Source organism: Euprymna scolopes, chromosome 10 (assembly GCF_053919585.1).
Source record: "Euprymna scolopes isolate OS-2025 chromosome 10, ASM5391958v1, whole genome shotgun sequence".
In the NCBI taxonomy this organism is placed as follows: domain Eukaryota; kingdom Metazoa; phylum Mollusca; class Cephalopoda; order Sepiida; family Sepiolidae; genus Euprymna; species Euprymna scolopes.
The window spans coordinates 76,945,135-76,950,968 of NC_136491.1; the positions used below are offsets into that span (position 1 = coordinate 76,945,135).

The 5,834-nt window shown below is 36.7% G+C and overlaps 2 pseudogenes; both read left to right on the forward strand.

Annotated features, from left to right (window-relative positions):
* Positions 1–4,967: 4,967 nt before the first annotated feature.
* On the forward strand, positions 4,968–5,140 carry LOC145286752 (U2 spliceosomal RNA; annotated as a pseudogene).
* A 72-nt stretch (positions 5,141–5,212) lies between these two features.
* Positions 5,213–5,350, forward strand: LOC145286766 (U2 spliceosomal RNA; annotated as a pseudogene).
* The last annotated feature ends 484 nt before the right edge of the window (positions 5,351–5,834 follow it).

The window sequence follows — 5,834 nt, forward strand, 5'->3', positions numbered from 1 at the left end:
ACGACACCATCCGTATTTAGTTTTTACTCATATATTTCGCTGTAGTCTTTTACATAACATGCCTTGAAATAACGACCTTATTCTTGTTACGTTTACACTTACTTCTAATTGTTTCTAAGCATACGATTATGCGGGATTAACAAATATAAGAATATGCGATTTCCAAACGGATAGACACCTTTTATAAGAACAATGCGACGCTACTTCATCTTCCGTTGCAAAAAAAAAAAACGATTGCTTATGAATTCCCAACACAAAAAACCCTGATCTGCGTTTACTCTTTAATATTTTTTTTAATAACTAATTCCATGAATTTTATTAGGATTGTTTATTGCATCAGTTTGCTTACTTTTAAACAGTCACCTGTTTCCTCTCTTTATGTTACGAAACAATTCCCGAATTAACATTCCGACTATTTTTTTCTCTTTTTTGTTAGCGTTCAATTGAGGATTTTTCATATAAACGTTGATAAGTATTATGCACTGTTTAAAATAAGAACACGTTATTGTTGAACCCCCTTTCACTAGGATATCGTTAAGCACAATCTCAATTTTTGTAGGAGCAGAAATCCAGTCTCCAACCCTAAATTAAGTGCACTATTGATTAGAAAATATTATTCCAGTCAAGAATAGTCAATCTTTAAATCATTTCTCTCTGATAGGCTCATAAGAGTAGTGGTTGATGGGCAGAAATCAGAGGCCCTCAGTATCAATGCTGGAGTTCCTCAGGGGTCCATTCTTGGCCCAACTCTCTTCCTGATCTACAGCAATGATCTCCCAAAACACATACTTAAATCATTCGTCGACATCTATGCCGATGACACGACCATCTACGGCAACACATCAAATGCCGTAAATGACAAAGTTCTCTCTGATTCTCTCTTCTCTGATCTCGAGCGCGTGGTACAGTGGGGGAAGAGGTAGCTGGTTACTTTTAATGCATCTAAAACCAATCTCCTATCTTTACATTATCAACGCACTGATCCCCATCTGGCATAAATTGAAATCAATGGCTACCGTCTAGGGGAAGCTCCATGTTTTGATAAGCTTCGGGGCTTGATCTTTACTCCTGACCTGAAATGGAACACGTACATCAAGTCTGTTGCCAAGGTCGCTGGAAAAATGGTAGGATCCTTCTACCGCTCCAGAAGATATCTCACTGCTGATGCAATTCTCTATCTATATAAAAGTCACGTCCAAGGATGGAGTACTGCCGCCACATCTAGGAAGGAGCTGCTAAAAACAGTCTACTCTGCCTTGACTTCCATGGTAAGCGCTCGTCTGAGCTCCAGCTCCTGGTCCTCCTCGCTAATCTTTCACGAAAAACACGCGTCCAGCTGAAACCACTGCCAAAATCTTTTTCCACTCTTTATCTGTGCCAAAACAAAAACGTAGATTCCATGGACAAAGCTTCTTTCTTAGAACTGCACGCCTGTGGAACTCTGTTCCGTTGCCTGTTTCCCACCTGACTACAACCTGGATGTCTTCAAATCCAACAGAAACAAATTCCTAATGAACTGCCCCCTTAAGTAAGACACTATCAAATCTCAACGCTAACGTACTGTACACGCAATGACCCTTATCCCCGACTGACTTCCGCGTCTTGATAAGTGGTGACCACGTTGTAAAAAAAAAAAAAAAAAAAGAAAAAGTATGATATATCCATCTCAAAACGATGTTTTCTGCTAACGGTTCAAATTCTGTAGAAGCACAAACTAAAAATCGGACACATGTTTCAGATAGCTATATCAATTTGCGCTGCTGAATATATGGAAAATATATAGCTTTGAAAACCTTCCCACAATGGCACAGTTAGGAATATCTTATTTTTACTATGAGCAAAATCCAGCATTCAACCCTAAATAAATTGATCTCTTGATTGAGGAATTATTGCCCCAGTCTAAAATAATTTATCTATCACTACTAGTTTTTTATGCTATCGGTTCAATTACTGTGGAAGAACAAAACTTAAAACTAAATAGTAGATGTTTCATATATCTATTTATAAGTATGCTGACACAATATCAATGTTCGTTGCTTAATATACAAAAAGTGTTCATTTGAAAGCTTCCCCATGAGGGCAAATTAAAACACAATATCATTTTTGTATGAGCAAAATCCAGTGCTCACCCCTACATAATGTGCACGGTTGATGAGGAAAAGCAATTGCTTTTATTTATCACTAAGCGATAGTGTTTTTAATGCTATCGGTTCAAATTCTGTGGAAGCACAAACTTCAAATAGTGCATTTTTCATATAGCTATTTTAAAGTATTCTAACGTAATATATATATATATATATATATATATATATATATATATATATATATATATATATATATATATATACGATACTTAATATAGGAAAATGTAGCTTTGAAGTCCACCCTCTACGGGGGGCTTAGTTAAGCACAATTTTATTTTTAGTATAAAAAAAATCCAGCCCTAAACATTTAATACTCTTGACTAGGAAGAAATTACCTCAGTCTAGAATGATCTATCTATCACAAACGTACACATTTTTATGCTATCAGTTCAAATTCTGTAGAAGTACAAAACTTAAACAGCACATATTTCATTTAGCTATTTATGCATAATATAACATAGTATTAATTTGTGCTGCTTAATATAATAGGTAGGTATAGAGTTACGCAAAGTCTTATTTTTAATATGAGCAAAATCTAACCCTCAACCTTTTTTTTACACGGTGATCACCACTTATCAAGGCCCGGAAGCCACTCAGGGATAAGGGTTATTGCAAGTACAGTACGTTAGTGTGGAGATTTAATGAAGTGTTTACTTAAGGAGGCGGTTCATTAGGAACTTGTTAACGTTGGACTTGAAGACATCCAGGTTGTAGTCAGGTGGGAAGCAGGCAGACGGAACAGAGCTCCACAGGCGTGCAGTTCTAAGAAAGAAGCTTTGTTCATGGAATCTACGTTTTGTTTTAGGCACAGATAAAGAGTGAGGAAAATTTTTCACAGTGGATTCAGCTAGACGGGTGTTTTTCGTGAAAGATTGGCGAGGGGGACCTAAATAAAGTGCAGTCTTTATTAGATAAAAATCCTTTATTCTTGAATGATTTATTGAACAGAAAATTTAATACATTTTGTATGAGAAAAAACTAGCGCTCGACACTAAATTAAGTGATCTCTTGATGAGAGAAAAATTGCCTAAGTCTAAAATGATTTATCCATTTCTAACAAAGTTTTTATGGTATCAGTTCAAATTCTGTAGAAACACAAAACTTAAATAGTACATGTTTCATATAGCTGTTCATAGGTATTCTAATGTAATATCTATTTAAGTTGCTCAATATACAGAAAATGTGTTCCTTTGAAACCCTCCCGACAAGGGAACAGTTGGACGCAATCTCACTTTTTTGCTTGTGCAAAGTTCAGGCCTCACTCTAAATAAATTGCACTATTGATTGGGGAAAAATGCCTTAATTTCGAATAATTTATCCATAATTAACCAATAAATTTTTATGTTATCGGTTCAAATTTTGCAGAAGCATAAAATCGTTTAAAAATACATTTTTATAGCTATTTATGTCTTCTGACGTAATGTCTATTTGCGCAGCTTAAAATATGAAAAATTTGTAGCTTTGAAAGCCTCCCCACCATATCACAGTTAGGCACAATTTATTGTTTTTTTTAAAAGCTGACGCAATCTAGAAAAATGTCTTCGTTACTAACCGAGGACCGGACAGGTGCAACATTATTTTTTAAGTAATCGATTCAAACCAGTAACCACCGGTGCTGACAATCACAGTTAATGGCTTCTGCTAACTGTCATCGCCGAACAATGCTCGACAGATTGTTTCATTTTGTCCACGGCCGTAAATGCCAGCTATTTTTCAGGGCCGGCAATGGTCTCACTAACAATTGTAATTTAATTTGTTTTTGGCGAAAGTGAAAACCATTACCGTATTTGTTTTGGCTTTGAGTCATACTTCCATAGGGCAACGCCGGTACAGGGGTCCTGCTAGTAATAATTATAATTATATGTGTTGGCCTTTCTTCATTTTACGTATATCAAACTATATGTCTTCAAGTTGCTTACGCAATCGCCCATTTTTTCTTGTGCTATCCTAATCGCTTCTTCCAATATTTTCTGAACACTTTGGCGACGTTAATTACGTTTTTTCTTTCTCTTTGTTCTTTTTTTTTTTTCATTTTAACCGCCGTCTTTCTCTTCTTATTTTTGCTTTTTAATCGCGTGCAAGCGACTCTATAAGTCACTCCATCGGTCGGTCGGTCGATCGGTCGGTCCGTCGATCGGTCTGTCTGTAACACATTTGTGCTTGCCCTTTTTGGTTAAGATCAAATGTCTGTTGTTATTAGATGCTGTTTTTAGCTTTTTAGCTTTTCTTGACCTTTTAGCCAAGATCAAAGTGTAGTAGGGCCTTACTAACCGGTTTCCCCCATGTCCCTCGACACAAATGAAATTTTATTAATATTGTTATATTTTTTGTATTTTTGACATTAAAAACAAACAAACAAAACATTTAAAATTGGGTTTAATTAGGAATCCCCTCCTCCCCTCCCTCCACATAAATACAAACTTAAAAGGGTAACCATGATTAAAGATGCTGGCCGAGAGAAACATCATTTAAAATTTCCAATAGAGACGAGATGGATCAACCAACCTCACCATCCCCCCTTCTTTTTGAGTTGGCCTTATGCCTAAGTTTTTTGTTCATTTTCCCTAATATATATTTTTTCCCGTGAATAAAAAATTTAATCTCTCAAAGTGTAGTATCTGCCGGAACAGATACTGCAAGCAAAGACCATATGTGGGGGCAACACCACATATAAGACCTTGGTCAATGTAGGGGCAACCCTTCATGCCAATTGTCACTATCTACGTCTCCTACTCCCCGGGGACTTGGTCCCCATTTCCCCTTCACTCCTTACATTAAAAACCGGCCTTGTGCCCAATTTTCTCGATGGGGGAGCAAATAAATACCCCTTTCTTAGCCTTTTGGCCAAGATCAAAGTGTAGTATCTGCCGGAGCCGATACTGCAAGCAAAGACTATATTTGGGGGCAGCCCCACATATAAGACCTTGGTCAATGTAGAGGCAACCCTTCATACTAATTTTCACTATCCAGCTCCCCTACTCCCGGGGAGTTTGTCCCCATTTCCCCTTCACTCCGTACATTAAAAATCGGCCTTGTGCCTAATTTGCTCGGTGGGGAAGCAAATAAATACCCTTTTCTTGGCCTTTTGGCCAAGATCAAAGTGTAGTATCTAATCTTACTACATGCTGTACTTATTGTGATATAAAGTGGGGGATCAGCTTTCTGTATTAATTTAATGTAAAATGATCACCCACTTTACAACCAGTCAGTCTCAAAGCCAGTAAAGTCATTCTCCAGATCATTCAAGCTGTTTTTGAAGGATTCCAGTTATTTTTTAAGCATTCAAGTCATTCTTAAGGTCATTCAATTCATCCTTAAGTTCATTAAAGTCATTCTAAGTGATTTACTTTTTATTTGTTTAAGACATTTCAGCCCATTTTAATTTATCTTTAAGAATTTTATGTCAATCCTACATTGACGCATTCATTCATTACACGAGCGCACGCGACTAATGGCTATCGGCCGTGTTACTTAAAGAATGTCTGAGATGTTTATGCTTAGCCTTTTTGATACAGTTCCGTGTCGTCTAATCTTCAATTCTGTTTTCCAATCATACCCTCACGATCATTTATACACGTCTTAGTTGAAGTACTCGACGTTTTCAGGTTGTAGTTGATATATTTGAATATTCCGTCCACATACATAGTTATTTTATTGATTAAACGAAACATTAATTCATAATGGCTTCCT